We start from the raw sequence: 20,561 nt of genomic DNA, 5'->3' as shown, positions 1-20,561 counted from the left end.
AACAAAATAATTCTTCAGTAATCCTAACTCGCTCTGTTGACTTTCGGACTCTTTTGAGGTAGAAATCCGACATTTTCTTTACAACAAGATAGCTTTATTACAACCAATCAAAAATTTTGGTTTTATTACAAACAGAACAATTGGAAATCATCAGCTCAATTTGATCTAAAAATTCATTTGATGAAAACGAGATAGCCTTATTACAACCAACAAAAAATTTTCGTTTTATTACAAATAAAACATTTGCAAACCATCAGCTCAATTTAGTCTAAAAATCCTTTGATGAAAAATAGGCAAAACTAGTTTTCAGTTAAACTAGGTAAATCATAACTAGCTTGATATTATGTTTTGATTTTGTTCCGGAAAAAGTCTTTGAGAGAGAAAAAACTTTCATTATCGCTTTTGTTAAAAAGATAAACTGATCGAATTATGTTAAAAGCAACACTTATAAAGTGCAAAGTTGACAGCTCAGCGCCCTGTAAAGTGTCAATTCATTGTATCATTTTCGTCATGATACAAAGTATGAAACGAGAAAAATAAAAAATCGTTTCTTATATCTGTTTTCAGTTTATAAGTTTATGCTTTGCTCTTTTTTGTTATTATCCTGCTGCTGAGAATCTACTATTTGCATCTCTGAGGTTTTTTCATTTCACCAAACAATCTCACCAAGTTGTGGTTTGATCTATGAAGTTAAGTTTAGAAACAAAAAACATCCTGAGTAACGGAATGAAAGTTTTTCCTCGATGAATATTTCTCTTTCTGTGGACAGAGTCAATAATCTGCTGGTTAAACATGCACTGTGTCATCGTGGTTTTAGATTCTCGGTTATGGTTCGCCTGCAATTTTAAAATTCCGCCTGCAGTTTGATGGTTTCAATTCAAGGCCTAATTTGCAGAGAAGCTCAAGCTTAGCAATATAAGTAGTATATGTTGGCGGCGATCAGGAGGTGGTTGGTGACCCCTATGTTTTAAGATAGGGAAAAGAGCAACCGGTCACCAATCTATGTATTAAGATAAGGAATAAAATTTCTATGTATTAAGATAGCTTATAGGTTTTCCATGTATTAAGAAACGAGGTTTAAGATGGGTAAGATGGGTAATTTTCAGGAAATTTTCTCGACGCCCGATCTTACCATGTTTTAAGATAGTGTAGAGATATCTCTACATAATAGTAAAATATCTTCAATGCATTAGTATCAGTTCTGTCATGTATTAATATATGAAGTTTGAGATGGTAAGATGGTAAGATAGTGAGTAATTTAAAAAAAAAAATTGGCGCCTGAATTTTTTGGAGCTCGATTTTGCCAATACTTTCGTTTCTCAGCTAACTCCTACAATTTGTGATATGTATGGGCTATCTTTCTTTGCAAAATTTTGGTATAATAACTTTCAGACAGTAAGTTTCAGAACGTTTTTTGAAATTTTTTTGAGCTTTACTTGCATATACATTTTTATCTTGAAAAAATCTTCTCATCTTGAAAAATCGATTTAAAAACTTTTTTTCGATGGTAAGTTTCAAAAAGTAATTTTTGTTAAAATTAGTTTCGTATTAGAGTATGAGATCATCAACTAATATATCACAGAATAAATTTTTTTTCAAAAAAATATTATTAAAAACTTATTTTATCGTATTTATATTTTTTCAGGTTTTGTGGGAAAAATTGACAAGAGAGTATTAACTTTGACAGGTTAATCATTCCACTCCACGGGATATCAGTGGAAAATTGACACCTCCTCACGGTTGACTACTGTTATATCCCACTTAATCTTTTAATCCCCCAGGTTATTTGGAGAAAGGACGACAGCTCCATCATGATACTACTTTTATGACTTATTTCCATAACTCTTATTAAATCAGTTCCTATTATCTCCTTGAAAATGCACTAATCTATGTACACTCTTACAAGCACTAAACAAGGAAAACATAAAAATGGTAACTAGGCAAAATCTTCAATTATTCGATATTTCATAAATATCCACTTTTTACAACTTTTCAACAAATACGTAACTACTCATTGGCGTATGTTATGCACTTTTACTGCAAATTTTTTGCAACAAAATCTCCGTAAACATGCAACAAATGGATTTTTTAGTGTAGATTGAAGATTTTTGGATCAATTTCCATGGAAAGTTTCACGACAATTTGAACTCGATTGTGGCTGTTTTTATCATCAATCAGACCCTTTAAATGATAAAACAAATGATGATTAACTTTTGAGCGTATTTTTGATTTCCCTATCAATTCAGCACTTCCACGTTTTTCCACGATTCAAGTATTTACTGTGTTTTTGTTGAAAAAAACCCTGATAGCAACTCAAATGGTGATCTAATGTTTCGAAATCGATAGCAATTCATACATTGAATTGTTTGTTCTTTTTGATAATGATCCTGGTTACGGTTTAATAGTAAGTGGTTCATTCTTTCAACTTTTAGATGTTGCTTCTCAAATCATGTACATATGCTTTAAAGATGGTTACAAACGTTTTTACAACAAAAACTAAAACAAATCTATACTTTTTTTTCAAGTCTTTCTTTTTTCTCTACAAGCGTTGATTTAGTTTCTTGTGTTCCCTGTTACATGCTCATCAATTTCAATCTCATAATTCAATAGCAGAGTTTTTAGTGATCAACAGCTAAACAGTTCAACATTTTATGCATAAGCACATACTTCCTTCGTTTCGCTAACGAGAAATTTCAATAAAAATTTGATTTAATTAATTTTACTATTTTTGAATTTTTGTCTATGAAAAATTACCATGGAGCAACAATGCAAATAATGCTGGGCAAATAATTAGTTTGGTAAAACTACGTTAAAATTCGACTTGATTCATTTAAAAAGTTGCAAACATTTTTGAACATTGGTATCCATGGTATACTTTCCTGTGTGTTTTGGAGATCAAAGAAAAGAATTCATAAAAAGACGATCAAAAATCAAAATTTCTCCAGTTTTTCTTTATTTTTATAAAACATCTTTTATTCTTTAATTTTTAAATTTTTTATGTGGTTGTATAAAGAGAAATACAAAATTTCCTTTTACTCTTTTTTAAGACAAAATAATTCTTGAGTAATCCTAACTCGCTCTGTTTACTTTTGGACTCTTTTGAGGTAGAAATCCGACGCTTTAATTTATACTTTTAAAACGATGCAAAAACTATTCAAGCTTAGGCAAACAGAAGTCGAAAAATCCAGAAAAAGTCAAAAACTGTGTTTCACCTTATCACAGAGGACATCACTTTTGATTTTATTCAGTCTAAAAACCATTTTCCAGGCTTGAAGATGACCTTTATAAAACCAACCAAAAAAGCACTTGTTATGTTACAAACAGATTATGTGGAAATCATCAGCTCAATTGCATCTAAAAACTCATTTGAAGAAAAATAGTTTTGAGTTAAACTAGGTAAATCGTAACTAGTTTGATCTTATATTTTGATTTTGTTGCGGAACAAATATGTATATTGAGAGAGAAAAAAATTGCCACATCGCTCTAGTAGTGATTACAAAAAAGAAAAACTGACGGAGTTTTGTTTAGAGCTACACTTATAAAATGCAAAGTAGCTCAGCGCCTTAGTGTCAACTCATTGTATCATTTTCATCAGGATACAATTTATGGAACGAGAATGATAAGAAATCGTTTCTTATAACTGTTTTTAGTTTATTAGTCTATATTTTGTTCTTTTTGGTTTATATCCTGCTGGTCAGATTCTAATATTTGCACTTCTCACGTTTTTTCACTTCATCAAATAACCTCGCCGAGTTGTGATTCGATCTAGGAAGTAAAGTTCTGAAAATACTTATCATACAAATTCATAAATCAAGTCTACGAAAAAATATTAGTCATACGAAAGTCAAAGTGTTTGCTAAAATGGTGTTATCGAATTTCAAAGAATTTTTTCTTGTTTTGATATAAAATTTGGTAAATGGTATTGAAAATAAAAAAAGGAACTTTTTGTCAATAAATTGCAGTGAAAGGTATCAAGTCAGCTAGTTATTCTTAGTTTTGTTCAACTCTACAAATTTAATACTTGTTTCAAAATTTATTGATACAGTGTATCAGCTCTTCTTCCATCTATCGTAGCAATTAATAGTTTACAGTTGCCTTTTAACACTTCAGTTTCATTATAAATCATCCTGTGAATTTGAGGAGAAAATTGATTAACTTACATATTTAGAAATCAATATTTTTGTGAGTGTTGAATCTAGCATTCAGAGAGGCATTACAAATTGAGATAGTGGCCTCAGTTGCATCAAAGCGACAGCTTGAATTCTATTAATACTATAAATACAACTGACTGCAATTTTTTCGCTTTATGAATTCTACTCTAAAATGAATTCAAGTTATTGAAAATTTGCTGAAACGAAGTTGTCCGAAAACGTATGGTTGAAGAATTGTAATTCATTTTCAGAGCGGCTCGTAATCCATGGTACTAAATCTGGGTAGTTTTCTCCAACAAGTTTGATTTAATTCTGATTCTCACAGTTATTGAAATTGCCTGGAAAAACCCCTTTAATTCGCATGTATCTGCCTAGCTTTAGCTCTGTTACTCAAAAATTGTTTCTTTTTTCAAATTTACACCTGCTTGAATAATGATCGGTTTACTTTTTTCCTCAGATTTTTACTTAGCACTTTTAAGAATTCATAAATATGTAACTACTTCAAATATTTGATTTTTTTCTGGTATCTTCTTTGCTTTCATACTTTCTCTTTATTTGCTTTCATAGTTATAAAAGCAATTTTTTCTTAAATTCAATTGTGTCTATAATATTTTTGTCTGTTGAGGCATTTGCGAAAACTGTCTGCTGTAAAGTGGGTTTCAGATAAGCGTTATATGCTCTCAGTATTTGTTTTTTTTTTCACCTACGACCAGTATATAAAACATACCACATGACTTTTTAGTCATCTTTAATTGTGATTGGGTCTTTGAAGTAAAGTTTAGAAAAGAAAAACATCCTGAGTAACGGAACGATTGTTGTTTTTGATGACTATTTTGTTTTTTTTTTCTGCTGGTTTTTCCGTTGCTAATGGTTGTTTCTAAGCTTGAGTCATCTGCATTAAGAATCATTTCATCTTTTCCTCGCAGTTCAGTTTTGTTTTCATCGATGATGAAGAGAAGTGGACCTAGTATCAGTTTCTGGGTCACACAACTCCGTTTTTTACATTGTTTTGTTTTGATAGCTTTAATTAGATACCGAATTTCTTTTAACTCACAGCTTACTAATACAAGCGTTAGGTCAACTGTATCAAAATAATTTTTGAACAAGGAATGTGCACTGTGTCATTGTGTTCTCAGACCCCCAGTTATCATGCGCTCCTTCCGTTTTTGTTTTTAAAATGTCAACTGTACTCCTTAATGATCTCTGACCAGTAACTGAAGTTATTGTAGAAAAATAATGCTTTTTGAGATGATTATTTTTTCAATAACGTATGACCCACTCTGAAAGTTTACCTGAAAATGAAGGTTTAAATACCCACCTGCAACTCGATGGCTTCACTTCAATGCCTATTTTGTAGAGAAGCTCAAGGTTGGCATAAATAAAAGGCAATGAAACATTTGTGTTTTTGAAAACATATAAAAAAATAGTCGAAATGGGGAACAAAACCCGATTAAATTCTTTTTTAAATGACTCAACCCATACATAATTAGAGCAAAACTTGAATCAAACGATTGGAACTCTTTAGACATTTTCACCTCTTTTGATATACAATACTTGCAACGGAATCGTGGACTTTTTCAAATTCTCAGTCTTTTTGTTCCGGCCATCTTAGCATTGGAGAACAAATTTGTGTCTGTTTTTTTTGGACTGAATTTTGAGTGATATATCTATTAAAGCTCTTTAAGTCGTGATTCGACCGACAAAAAAAATTCCGCAAAAATTCCGCAGTGTTGAGAAAACCCCGTTTCAAACTTTTGTTTTTTGCGCTATTTTGAGGGAACGAGGTGAATGTCCAAGCTTATAGTAGCTTATTTATGTTTAATTTAAGCCGTGAAAGTTTAGATGTTTGAGTGTTTTTGGTGCCATTTTGAGGGAAAAGTTTTCAAATGCCTAAACGAATTCTGCAAAATATTCTTTTTGGTTTTTCTTGTCACTTTACTAACAGAACAGTTTTCCAATTGGCCTTTTTTACTTTTTTTTTGCTCAGATCTTTTCATCACACCACACAGAAAAACAACAATGCTAAATTTGAAAAATGTTTTTAATTTTTTAAGACTAAGGTAGGAAAATTCGGTTCTACTTGCACGCAAACTAGCTACCCTTGTTCTCACATTGCATTATTTTTGTTTTGGCATGCTAAATAATTACACAGACAGAAACAGTCTTTCCTAGAATTTTTTTTAGTTCTCTAATTTGGGTTCAAAAATTTCTCGTATTTTTCAACTCACCATTTCGCGATTCACGAACAAGTTTCAATTTAATTCAAAATTACTAAGGGCACTTGTGATTCCATAAAAAAAAACTTGTGATAAACGTTCTTTAGCGCATTCTTGAACTCCTTATCAAGCCAGTGCTTCCAGGTTTGTCTAGTTTAAATGTTCTAGAATGATTCAAGGATCAACAGAAAACCTGATTGCAACTCAAATAGTTAACTTTTGTTTCAAAGTCAACAGAAATTCATATATTGATTTGTTTGTTCTTGCTCATTATGGTCCTGTTTAGGGTTTGTACTTCAATCAAATCTTACCTTTGAATGCTTCATTTTTCTAATTTTGAGATGCTGCCTTTAATATCAAGTATATAGGGTTTAAAGATGGTTACCAACGTTTTTACAAAAAAAACTAAAACAACTCTATTTTCTTCTTTCAAGTACTAGTTTCTCAGCAGGACTTGCTTTAATTTAATAACGGAAAATGTGAGTTTAGATATGGGGGTCTATCTCATAGAGTAATTTCGGATAGGGTACACCGTCTGCTCGTCACTCTATCTTATTTTCGGCCGGATAGATTCGTGCAACTTCTTAGTCTAATACCGATCCTAATCTTACTCTTATAACTACTAGTCTCAGGGTGTTTAACTAGTCTCTGCTAGGCTCAATAGATCTAGAGTATACTGGTATTGTTGCGGCTGCTGAAGTACTCGGGAGAGGCAACTAATTTCTAGGTTAAATTCAAATCTCTCTGGTGCTGAAATTACAAGTAATTTCAGCACTTACAAATAAATGGGTTGTTAGTTAGATGGATTGTGATTGGTTAATATTAAATACTTTACAGTGGTAAAATATCTAATTTATAAATATTAAAATGTAGTTTAGATCAAGTTCCCATGTTCCATTTTATATGCTTATCATTTTGCAATACATAACTCAATAACAAAGTTTATAGTTCTGAACAACTAAGCAATTCAGCATTTTTACATAATCACACACTCCCTTCATCTCTTTTAAGGAAAATTCAACAAATTTTACGTATTAAATGAATTTATACAAACCTTAAAATTTAGTTCTGAACATATAACAAGGAGCAACACTCTTTGCTGGGCAAAACAATTAGTTTGGTGAAACTAGTTAAAATTCGTCTTTGTTTATCAAAAAACTTGCAAAAGTTTTTGAATAGTGGTATCCATGGTATAATATTCTGTGTGTGTTTGTGATAAGAGAAAACAATACATAGCAAGACAATCAAAAAATCACGATATCTTCAGCTCTACTATAACTTTATTTAACTCCAGTTATCGTTTTTTTTTACGTGGTTCTTAAAAAACCAAACCAATATAAAGACAAACACAAAAAATGTAAAGGGGAAAAATACTTTTCGTACAATTACATAGTATGAAAAAATTGCTTGTCGTACAATACTATTGTAATGAAAATGCTTATCATGCAATTTTTATACAATGTTTTCAATCTTGAAATTGAATTACAAGCATTTTTCCATTTTGTCAGCCCCGTTGATGTACTATTTTGAAATCATTGAAAACATCGTTCAGATTTTGAGATGGTCTTGAAATTCATTTTAAAAATGTTCACAAAGATGAGAAAAACAGGTCCCAAACTTTCCGTTTTTCAGTCTAGTAAACATGGCGTGGTTGACTTAAATGTTATCTATAATTTCCACGTTATCTCAACACCTGATTGCCAAGTTTGATCACTCAGGCATCTTTCATTTACATAACCTGTTATCTAAATGTCTATTTTTCTAGTTCAATCTTGTCCCATTATCTACAAAAACAAACTTTGAAAAAAATTAAGAAGATTCAGATCAACAAATATAAAATACTTTTTCAGTTTTTTTTTTTGTGCAAGTGTGCTAAATTTAAAAAATATATTGCGTTGGACCAATATGTGATATGTTTTTTCAAGTTTATGTTGATAAATTGAAGTGAAACGAAGTTTTTAAATATTTTATGCAATTATTTCGCCGCAAAAAGTCAAAAAGTTTTTATTAAAGTCTATGTGATCCGACTGTTTTGATGTCTTTTGAAGTACTTGACTCTTCATCCTCCAAAATTAGTGACTAGCCCCACCCCCTCCAGAACCTCCCAACCTCTCAACACCAACCCTTCCCCCCCCCAATTACCAACACCGTTTTCTAATTAATCATTATGGTGAAGTGGTTACGGAACGCGGTTGGTACGGAACCGGGGAGCGTTGGTATTACGGTTAGGTCGGAGTTTCGATACCCATTATGATCCGTGCTCGCTGCTAGGCGATGCAACATTACCCAGCCTAGAAAAATAGCCAAAATTATGCAAATTTTTGTTAGCAGAAGCACAACAGCGGTTCGCCGTGATGAGCTGTACAGTTCGTATGTTGGTCCTATCCCTCGTGGATAGGTCCTATCCCTCTAAATTATTTTAAGATAATTTTCGAACGTTTTTTCGAACGTCTCCAAGAACGAAATTTTTAACGTGTGGAGCTCTCCACGCAATAGATTGTTTTGACAAACTTTGAGTTTTTGAAATCGTTTTTTTTTTCGCAATACTGTAGGAATTTATATCCGGCACTTTTCAAAAAAAAGAAGTTTTGCAATCAGTATAAAAATTGGCCTCAGAAAAACCAAGAGAAAATGCCGTTGTAAGAAGACTTAGAAGAAATTTAATGTTGCCAAGGATTTGTACAATACGATGGCCGATCGTATTGAGCAAATCCTACTTAGAAGAAATTGCCCTTCCAAACGATGGGACAAAGCTTGTGTTAGTTTGCGGAGATGTCTTAACTCGATTCGTACAAAAAAGGAAATCAAAGAGTGCTAAGTAGCTAAATAAGATTTTTGTTAGAATGGTTCTCGGATCACTCTACCTTATTAACAAATTGTGGACAGATCCGGGCAAAGATATTTGCGTTTTGACAATTTTTTTAACTTCATCGTCAGCTAAAATTTTACAATCTGATAAAAATAAAAACATTGGGCAAGTATCCCAGTAGCGATTTTGAAACGAAAAGAAAATCAGTTTTAAAGTTGACCAGGCAAAATATTGACACATTTTGCAGAGCAGCGCGGCTTCCTCAAAAATTCGAATGACTTTCACTGTTTAAAAGTTTAAAATGACTCTCAAATGCACGACTGCTAGTGATTGCTTATGATAGTAAAAAAAACTCGAAAGAACGTAAGCTTCATAGACATTATTGCCCTTCCAAACGATGAGACAACAAGTCTATTGGTCTGCGCAGATGTTTTATCTCGCTTTGTTCGGGTACAAACAAAGAAATCAAAGAGTGCTAAATAGATGAAAAAGGTTTATACTAGGATGGTTTTCGGATCACTCTACCTTCTTATCAAATTGTGGACAGATATGTGCAAAGACTTTGAGAAATCAACCAAAACTTAGCTCAGCACTTCAATAGTATCATATTTTAGCTCAAATTTTCAATAGTATCATATTTTCAATGGTGATACAAAAACATTATTGTTCAATAGCTGAAAGTGCCCATAGTGAAATATATGGAAGTTAATAAATGTGTTGCTTTATCAAAAAACCTGCGAAACTTGTTCGTACAATGTTTGAATGAACCATCTGTAGTTTGATTTTAGTGTTTTTGAAAGTCAAATAAATCTCATAAAATCATCATAAGTACACAAAATCAAATTAAATGATCAATTCTCTACTGCTTCAATAGTCAAGTTTTTTAGCCAAAATTGAAGGACGGTGTTTGCATTTTCTGATAAATTTTCTAGATTTATCTCAACCAAACTTTATAAGCTGAAAAATTGAAGTGTTGGACAAAAGTTTTTGAAAGATGAAGTAATCAACACAACAACGCTTTAAATCACTCTTGACAAAACTTCGTAATGGACGGTCGCTATCGTCAGCAAAAATTTTCGAGCTAAAATTCATGCGATCTTGCGAAAAAAATGGTAGCGGTCTTGGGTTACAAGCTCTCATGGCAGTTGTACCCAAGTCACAGTTGTCCCCAAATTCGCTATGCCATCCTGCAAAAAAAAGCAAAAAAATTGCAGCAAACAAGTTGCAACATGGTAAGGCGAGCATATAAAGAGCGGTCAAACGAGCAGCCATGCCAACAGCGAGATAACAGCTTTGTAGGATAACTTTTCTCACAGGACGGAAACATACCGTTTCTAAAAAACCAGCTTCTCGAATCAACCGTTCTTCCAAACCAATGAAACAGTAACAACGCCTCATATAAAGACTATGTAAAAATAAATTTAGCAACTAAAGGTTTTTCAGATGAAATACAATCATCGTTAATTAAAAAAGACAACATTTACAAAAATCGACGTCCCCAGTAACAAACTATCTCAGATTATCTTTTTTATGGAGAACTTGCTGATGAAATTTTCACCGCCGATTGCTATTTGTCCAAGATATTCATATGAAATAGAATCATTATTATTTGAAAATGACAAAATTCACCGAAAAATTGCCTCTACTGCTTCAATGGTCAAGTTTTTTTGGCAAAAATTGAGGGACGATGTTTACATTTTTCTGATAATTTTTCTAAATTTATCTCCACCAAATATTACCAGCTGAAAAATTGAAGTGTAGGAAGAAAAGGGTTTAAAAGATGAAGTAATCAACACAACAATGCTTTAAATCATTCTTGACCAAACTTCGCTATGGACGGTCGCTATCGTCAGCAAAAATTTTCAAGTGAAAATTCATGCGACCTTGCGAGAAAATTGGTAGCGGTCTTGGGTTACAAGCTCTCATGCCACTTGTCCCCAAGTTACAGTTGTCCGCAACTTTGCTATGCCATCCTGCAAACAAAATGGCAAACAAAATTGCAGCAAACAAGTTGCCACATGGTAAGGCGAGCATAGAAAGAGCGGTCAAACGAGCAGCCATGCCATCAGCGAGATAACAGCTTATTGGGATAACTCATCTCAGAGGACGGGAACATACCGTTTCTAAAAAACAAGCTTCTCGAATCAACCGTTCTTCCAAACCAATGAAACAGTATAAACCCTGATTTAAGACTATGTAAAAACAAATTTAGCAACTAGAAGTTATTCGTATGAAACAGAATCATCGTTATTTGAAATGAGAAAAATGACCAAAAATCGATGTCACAAAGTATTTCAGAGTATGTTTTTTATGGATAACTTGCTGATGAAATTTTCATGCGGATGAATTATTGATTTTTAATAGATCTTAGTACCTGAGAAAAGAACTCAATTCAACCGTTTGAAACTAAAACTTGCTCTGGCAACTCAAGTAACAAATCAAGAATATAATATGGAGCACTTCAATTTTTGTAGATAAAATACGCAATTGTAGTCAGTAAATCCTTGGGTTCAAAAAAAAAACTAATGAAATAATCTGCCAGGCTTAGTTAAAACCAAGTTTAAAGCAAAACAATTGTGATACCTACGGGTCAGATTGAATATGTTTGGGAAGATGTATTGAGTTCAGATCTTTCAAGAGTACTGTTATTACTATCCTAATGTTAACTTCAGCGGTCAAGGGAAACTAACTCACTTCAACTCTAAGAGCACAAATTATTATCAATACTAAATTATTTGATGTGGTACTTTTTGTAGACTACAAAATTCTCAAAATCAGCATGGTCAATTCGAACAATTGAAGTCTACACTTTGAACAAGAGAGTTTCCCAATAACACTTGAAAGATGCCCTCGATCAATTTTGTTATTAACTGATCGCCTGGCCAGTCTACAGCAAAATCACAAGTTGGTTGTTCCTAAAGTTGTTGCTTATGTCTTAAGATTTGAGCTAATATTTTCCTGAGAGACGGCAAAACCTACTGAGGTGCTGGTTATTGGAGAGATAAATTGCACATTTCGATTGGTCATAATGGCAAAAATTTGAAATATGGATAAAATTTCTCTAAGAAAAAACTTAGGCAAATACTCAATTGAATTACTTTGATTCTTCTTCTGCAAACGAGGTTCAATTTTCAGTGCAGCAACCATGTTTTTTATATTTTGATTGAGGGAAAAATCAACAGGTACTAGTACGTGATTCGTACCAGAACGTTGTTTGATTTTATCCCACTGTTCAAACAATTATAAGAATCAGCAAATTCCAAGTGTAAAATTTTTTAACATATCAGCAAAATCCAACTGTAGAGTTTCGTTAACATGTTATGCATGTAACTTTTTGATAAAATAACCATTTAATTGATTGAAATGGCTTAGAACTATCACATAAGATCCTAAATTAAAAAACTCTATTTTAATCATTTTTCAATTTACAATGTATGTCTACAGCTTTTCGAAAGTGTAGAATTAGTGTAACAGTTCCAAGAGCTATAAATAAAATTAAATTGTTTTTGTATGATTTTTTTCTACTTGGGTTCCGTGAATATATTTAAATCAATAGCTTGGTATGGGTTCAACGCAGGGCACCCTGCGTTTTCCCGAAAATCCTGAAACGTTGTGATCTAGTATCACCCACTAAGTTATTTTCCACAAAACTGGAACAAATGAAAAGAGTTTTTAGATATGTGACTGCACAAATTTGTGATAGGTAAAAGACAGCTCAGAAGATTCTAAATTTAGCTTTTGACTTAAATTGGCCGATCGTATTGAGCAAATTATCTCACGTTCCTCTGTGCAATTTCTTTTTTAAACATTTATACTTTTCTTTTTGTCCATTAAGATTTAAGTACAAAATTTGCCCTCCGCAGAAAAAAGTCTCATTACATAGCTTTATTTATTGTTTCTACAAAATATTCGATACGAGAATAAAACCATTTTTTGATGAAATGTCTGTTTTTAAATAACAGAGTTAATTGATTTTTAATTTTTGGTTTCTTGCTTTTTTTTTGTTAATAAACGCCAAACACAAATGATCCACATTTGTGACTTATAAAATTAACAAAGCAGTTAATTTTTATGAGCGCTACTTTTTTCTTTTCCTCAAATTTGTTTGTTCCCGCAAAATTTTTCTTAAAATGTAGTTTTTAACCGAATATTATCTTACTTGCTTTTTTATTAAAAATTGACTAAAACCGTTGTCAGAACAAATAATTGGTGATTATTATTACTCTGCAAATTTATATTGCCAAAAACTACTTTCCATTTGGGAAAATGTACAATTCGAAAACCTTTCAAGGAAAATGTATTAAAAAAAATTTAAAAAGTTGTTTTCTCATAACTTTTAAAGAAAAACTATCACTTATTGAAATGTTTCCTTGAAAAAAAAGATGATCTAAGTGTTCTCTATGATTTTCGATAATTCCTTGTGGATTTTTTGAAGAAAAAAAAATTTGTCAGAAAATGTCAGAAACTTCATGTTGTCAGAAACTTCATGTTTTTTTTTATTTGTGATTTTTTTTTGAAAAAACATAAATAATTGAGTTTTAAGATTAAGTACTTTTGTTTCACTATAATTTCATCTTTTCGGAAATCACGTTATGATAATCAGATTGAAAAAAAAATCAGAAAGATAATCTACTTAGCGTGATAGGATCGGCGTCATTTTTTTGTCTGCAATTTTCTCAACGTCCTCCGTTTTCATTCTTCACTTCAACAAATATAAATGTTTTTCAATAAAGTAAACAAAATTTTTGAAGAACCTATTATTAGAAAAATATATTTTTGGTCGAAAACTGAAAACGAGAAAGATTTTTAGTTTTTACCTTCTAACTAGGCCAAGCACTAGACTCATTAAGCAAAAAGTTCAGCTTGTTGCATTCAGTATAATTCCCGTAAAAGTATTAGGAGTTTTTTCTCAAGTTGTGAAAATTATCAATAATTTAAAGGAAAAAAGTAAAAATTTTCAAAAGCAAAGAATTTCTGCTATTTCTGTTCATAGGAACTATAAAAATATTTAAGCCAAGTATGAGGGTCGTAATTTTATTAAAAGTATAAAATCAACAATAATGATTTCACTTAACTTTGTGAATTAATTCAGTTTCCAACATAGAACTGCACAGAAAAGGATCTGAAATCACCACAGCTGCAAGCATTAATACAGATACTGTGGAAATGTGGTGTAAGAAAAATCATCTTTTAACTTTTTGCCCGTGCTATATATTTAAATCGATTTTATACAGGCAATGTAGCAGACACCTAAAAATGTTAATTTGAATGGTCTTAAAATCAATTTAGTTTGATGCATAGTTTTTATGTTAAAAATCTGTCATTTTTAAAACGGTTCCAGACCTTTTTAAAACTTTTTTTGGTTTTATTTTCTTACGGATTTTAGCATGAAAAATTATTTATATCGATTTCAATCAAAATTAAACACTTTTATGTATTCTTTTTAATACAATTTGTGAAGACATTATATTTAGATTTTCTAGACTAACCAGTAGAATAGAAACTGTAGAAATGAAATTTTAACTTACGCTTTTTTTTTGATTTTTCGATTTGAGATGTGATCTAGAAAAAAATTAAACTATGAGGTTAAGTAATACATTCTGCACCAAGAAAGAAGTTTTCTCATTTGAGTTGTTATAATAATATGTTATCTGCATGACAAAATTGAGCCTAGACCGTTTCTACTGAGAGTGTATTTTAAAAAAACTTTGCATAATTGTACTTTTCTTAACCGCAGGAACCTCTAGTTTTGCACAACTGGAAAGTGTTCGGTAAGAAGCTCTCCTCGAATGAATCTTGTTCTCCGTATCTCTGACAGAGAAGACCTCGCAAAAATCCGTTTATATCCAATTCAATGCAAAAATATTGAATAGTTTTTTTTTACCTTAAGAAACTAATTAATCCTTTCAAAATGGGTTATCGTATCTTGATAGGCTATCGGAAATTGATTTCTGTTCAGCACATTATCAGTATAAATATCAGTTTATCTTGATTTCAATCTTCCATCTGTCAGTGCGTGTGGGGCAAGTTTTCATAATACGTTTTAAAAGGGATAGTTTTCTTTTCTGTTTGAGAGTCAAATAATTCTCACAAAATCATCAAAACAACATAAACTGAAATTAGAGGATTTAAAGCGTTGTTGTGTTGATTACTTCATCGTTTGGAAACTTCTTCGTTATTTGATGATGACAACATTTGCCAAAATTGACGTCCCCAGTGAATAAAATATCTCAGATTGTCTCTTTTATGAAATCTTGCAGATGAATTTTTCACCGCCGATTGCTATTTTTCCAACAGGAAGATATTGATATGAAACAGAATCATCACTTTTTGAAAAGACAAAATTTACCAAAAAATTGCCCCTACTGCTTCAATGGTCTAGTTTTTTTAGCAAAAATTGAAGACGATGTTTGCATTTTTGATAATTTTTCCAGATTTATCTCCACCAAAATTTTTACAAGCTGAAAAAATGAAGTGTTGGACGACATGTTTTTAAAAGATGAAGTAATCAACACAACATCGCTTTAAATCATTTTTCGATAAAACTTCGCTATGGGAGGTCGCTATCGTCAGCAAACGTTTTCAAGCACAAGCTCATGCGATCGGTATAAGGCCTTGGTGAGGGGACAGAATCTATACGTTTGCGTGATGGGGTCATAATTTCGAAGTTTTCCTTGAAACTTAGTATTATTAATACAATATGTGAAATTAAGAAAAAACGGTGATATGTATTTGGAATCAATGAATTGAAATCTGTGGTGGGGTTATCTTGATGATGTGTGTAAGTCAAAAGGATTTTGAATGAAACGATAATAAGTGTAGGTGTGTGTTTGTTTAGTTCTTAAACTGATGTCGTTTGAACAGTGCAAATCACGTTTTTTAGGTGTAAAGAAATGAAAGGTTAGTAAAAAATCTTCAAATTTTTCATAAAATGATTCGTAAGCTTGAATATCGGAATTTTCTTTGCTCGAGAAATTGGTAGCGTTCTTGGGGAACTAGCTCTCATGGCAGCTAGCTACAAAGTTACAGTAGAACCCGAGTTAGCTCTGCCATCGAGCAAAGAAAATGGCAAAAAAATTGCAGCAAACAAGTTACCACATGGTAAGGCGAGCATAGAAAGAGCAGTCAAACGAGCAGACATGCCAACAGCGAGATAACAGCTTATTGGGCTAACTCATCTCACAGGACGGGAACATACCGTTTCTAAAAAACAAGCTTCTCGAATCAACCGTTCTTCCAAACCAAAGAAACAGTAACAACCCTCATATAAAGACTATGTAAAAACAACTTTAGCAACTAGAAGTTATTCGTATGAAAAAGAATCATCGTTATTTGAAAATGAGAAAATTGACCAAAAATCGACGTCACAAAGTATTTCAGATTATGTTTTTTATGGATAACTTGCTGATGAAAATTTCACGCAGATGAATTATTGATTCTTAATAGATCTTAGTACCTGAGAAAAGAACTCAATTCAACCGTTTGAAACTAAAACTTGCTCTGGCAACTCAAGTAACAAATCAAGAATCTAATATGAAGCACTTCAATTTTTGTAGATAAAATACGCAATTGTAGTCATTGCATCCTTGAGTTCAAAAAAACTAATGAAATAATCTGACAGGCTTAGGTAAAAACAAGTTTAAAGCAAAACAATTGTGATACCTACGGGTCAGAATGAATATGTTTGGGAAGATGTAATGAGTTAAGATCTTTTAAGAGTACTGTTATTACTATCCTAATGTTATCTTCAGCGGTCGAGGGAAAACTAACTCACTTCAATTCTAAGAACATAATTTAACACCAATACTAAATTAATTGATACGGTACTTTTTGTAGACTACAAAAATTCTCAAAATTGGCATGGTCAGTTCGAAACAACCCAAGTCTACACTTTGAACAAGAGAGTTCACCAATAACACTTGAAAATTGCCCCAGATCAATTTTGTTATTGATTGATCTCCTACCCAGTCTACAGTGAAATCACAAGTTGGTTGTTCCTAAAATTGTTGCTTATGTCTTAAGATTTGAGCTACAACTTTCCTGAGAGACGGCAAAACCTACTGAGGTGCTGGTTATTGGAGCAATAAGTTGCACATCTCGATTAGTCATAATAGAAAAACTTTGAAATATGGATAAAATTTCTCTGAGAAAAAACTTAGGCAAAAACTCAATTGAAGTACTTTGGTTCTTCTTCTGCAAACGAGGTTCAACTTTCATTGCAGCAACCATGTTTTTTATATATTGATTGAGGGAAAAATCAACAGGTACTAGTATGGTGATTCGTACCAGTACGCTGTTTGATTTTATCCCACTGTTCAATCAAAATTGAGGACGATACGCTTGGAGCCCATAAACAATTATGAGAATCAGCAAACCCCAAGTAAAAAACTTTTTAACATACCAGCAAAATCCAACTGTAGAATTTTTTAAACATGTTATGCATGTAAGTTTTTGATAAAATAACCATTTAATTGATGGAAATGGTTTAGAACTATCACATTTGATCCTAAATTAAAAAATTCTATCTTAATCATTTTTCAAATTACAATGGATATCTACAGCTTTTCGAAAGTGTAGAATTAGTGTAACAGTTCCAAGAGCTATAAAAAAAACTCAAGTTGTTTTTGTATGATTATTTTTCACCTGGGTTCCGTGAATATATTTAAATCAAAAGCTTGGTATGGGTTCAACGCAGGGCACCCTGCGTTTTCCCGAAAATCCTGAAACGTTGTGATCTAGTATCACCCACTAAGTTATTTTCCACAAAACTGGAACAAATGAAAAGAGTTTTTAGATATCTGACTGCACAAATTTGTGATAGGTAAAAGACAGCTCAGAAGATTCTAAATTTAGCTTTTGACTTAAATTGGCCGATCGTGTTAAGCAAATTATCTCACGTTTCTCTGTGCAATTTCTTTTTTAAAAATTTAGACTTTTCTTTTTCTCCATTAAGATTTAAGTTCAAAATTTGCTCCTCCGCAGAAAAAAAATCCCATTACATAGCTTTATTTATTGTTTTTACAAAATATTCGATATGAAAATAGAATAATTTTTTGATGAAATGTCTGTTTTGAAATTGATTTTTAATTTTTGGTTCCTTGTTGTTTTTTGTTAATGAACCAAAAACACAAATGATCCATCTTTGTGACTTTTAAAAATAACAAAGCAGTTAATTTTATGAGCGCTACTTTACTTCCTTCGCTCAAATTTGTTTGTTCCAGCAAAATTTTTCTTTAAATGTAGTTTTTAACCGGATAATAATTTATTTGCCTTTTTATTAAAAATTGACTAAAACCGTTGTCAGAACATATAATTGGTGAGAACTTACTCTGCAATTTCATATTGCCAAATGTTACTTTTGATTTGGGAAAATTCACAGTCTTTCAAATTTTTTTTATTAACCAACTGTTTTTTTATTGAATGACATTTTTTCGTCTGCAATTTTATACTCGTACTCCATTTTCATCCTTCACTTCAACAAATATAAATGTTTTTCAATAGAGTAAACAAAACTTTTGAAGAACCTATTATTAGGAAAATACATTTTTGGTCGAGAACTGAAAACGAGAAAGATTTTTATATTGTACTCTTTAACTAGGGCAAGCACTAGACTCATTAAACAAAAAGGTCAGCTTGTTGCATTTAGTATAAATCCCGTAAAAGTTTTAGGAGTTTTTTCTCAAGTTGTGAAAATTTTAAATAATTTAAAGGAAAAAAGTAAAAATTTTCAAAAGCAAAGAATTTCTGCTATTTCAGTTCATAGGAATTATAAAAATTTTTAAGCCAAGTATGACGGTCGTAATTTTATTAAAAGTATAAAATCAACAATAATGATTTCACTTAACTTTGTGAATTAATTCAGTTTCGAACATAGAACTGCACAGAAAAGGATATGACATCACCACAACTGCAAGCATTAATACAGATACTGTAGAAATGTGGTGTAAGAAAAATCATCTTATAATTTTTTGCCCGTGCTATATATTTCAATCGATTTTATACAGGCAATGTAGCAGACACATACAAGTGTTAATTTGAATGGTCTTAAAATCAATTTAGTTTGTTACATAATTTTTATATTAAAATATGTCAATTCTAAATCGGTTCCAGACTTTTTTTAAACTTTTTTTTGGTTTTATTTTCTTACGGATTTTAGCATAAAAAAAAGATTTAAATCGATTTTAATCAAAATTAAACACCTTCATGTATTCTTTTTAATACAATTTGTGACGGATTTTATTTAGATTTTCTAGACTAACCAGTAGAATAGAAACAGTAGAAATGACATTTTAACATACGCTTTTTATTTGATTTTTCGATTTGAGATTTGAACTGAAAATAAACTATGAGGGTAAGTAACATATTCTGCACCAAGAAAGAAGTTTTCTTATTTGATTTGATAAGTTAATATGTTATCTGCATGACAAAAATGAGCCTGGACCGTTACTAATGAGAGTGTATTCTAAAAAACTTCGCATAATTGTATTTTTCTTAACCGCGGGAACCCCTAGTTTTGCACAACTTAAAAGGAAATCCCTTAAACTTAAAAGTGTGCGGTAAAAAGCTCTCTTCGAGTGAATCTTGTTCTCCGTATCTCTGACGGAGAAGATTTTGCAAAAATCCGTTTAATTCCATTTGAATGCAAAAATATTGAATTGTTTTTTTTTTACCTTAAGAAACCAATTAATCCATTTGAAATTGGTTATCGTAACTATATAGGCTATCGGAAATCGATTATCTGTATAAATATCGGTTTAACTCGATTTCAATCTTCAGTTTGTCAGTGCGGGAGGGACAATTTTTCATAGTACGTTTTAAAAGGTCTTTCTTTTTCTTTTAACGCATTTAATTCAACCCGAACACAATTTGTATACAATTAAATGAATAAAAACCGAGTGAAAAAAAATTGAGCCATTTGAGAAGATAAAAAGCTTCAACTGCTGTTATAAAAAGTGCTGGACACAGATTTTGACGCAATTTTGGAGTCAAAATAATCTTTAAAACTGGTGCCCGCGTAGTGCTCTCAAAGAGTTGGTTCAGAAACAAATTAGCTATTGGTATCTCACCAAAATTAGAAACGAAAATCAATTAATTTTAGATATGAAAAATTAGCAAGTGTAGTAATATTACAAGTAAAATGCATGAAAAACTGTTTAATGCAAACTTGTAAAAAAAGTTAAATATTTATTGATTGTCATTAAGATACCGTTTAATCAGGTAGTTAATTTACGTTTGTGCTCACAGTTGCTACAAATACAATTTATAGTCAGTTTACAAATTATTTACAAATTATCAGCGATTAGCGATTAGGATGTTTAGTCATCAGCGATTAGGGTTGTATCTATAATTTATACAAAGTAAAGCAAATTGATTTTAATTACAGGA

General features: G+C 31.5%; 1 protein-coding gene across 1 annotated transcript in view; it reads left to right on the top strand.

The window, feature by feature from the left end:
* The window catches only part of LOC134855116 (splicing factor 3B subunit 1-like), a 602,997-nt gene that overhangs the window by 478,011 nt on the left and 104,425 nt on the right, over positions 1 to 20,561 (top strand). The window lies entirely within an intron of this gene.

This window comes from Symsagittifera roscoffensis, chromosome 10, assembly GCF_963678635.1.
Source record: "Symsagittifera roscoffensis chromosome 10, txSymRosc1.1, whole genome shotgun sequence".
In the NCBI taxonomy this organism is placed as follows: domain Eukaryota; kingdom Metazoa; phylum Xenacoelomorpha; order Acoela; family Convolutidae; genus Symsagittifera; species Symsagittifera roscoffensis.
The sequence above is the reverse complement of the archived record's forward strand: the minus strand, read 5'-3'. Positions and strand labels throughout refer to the sequence as shown.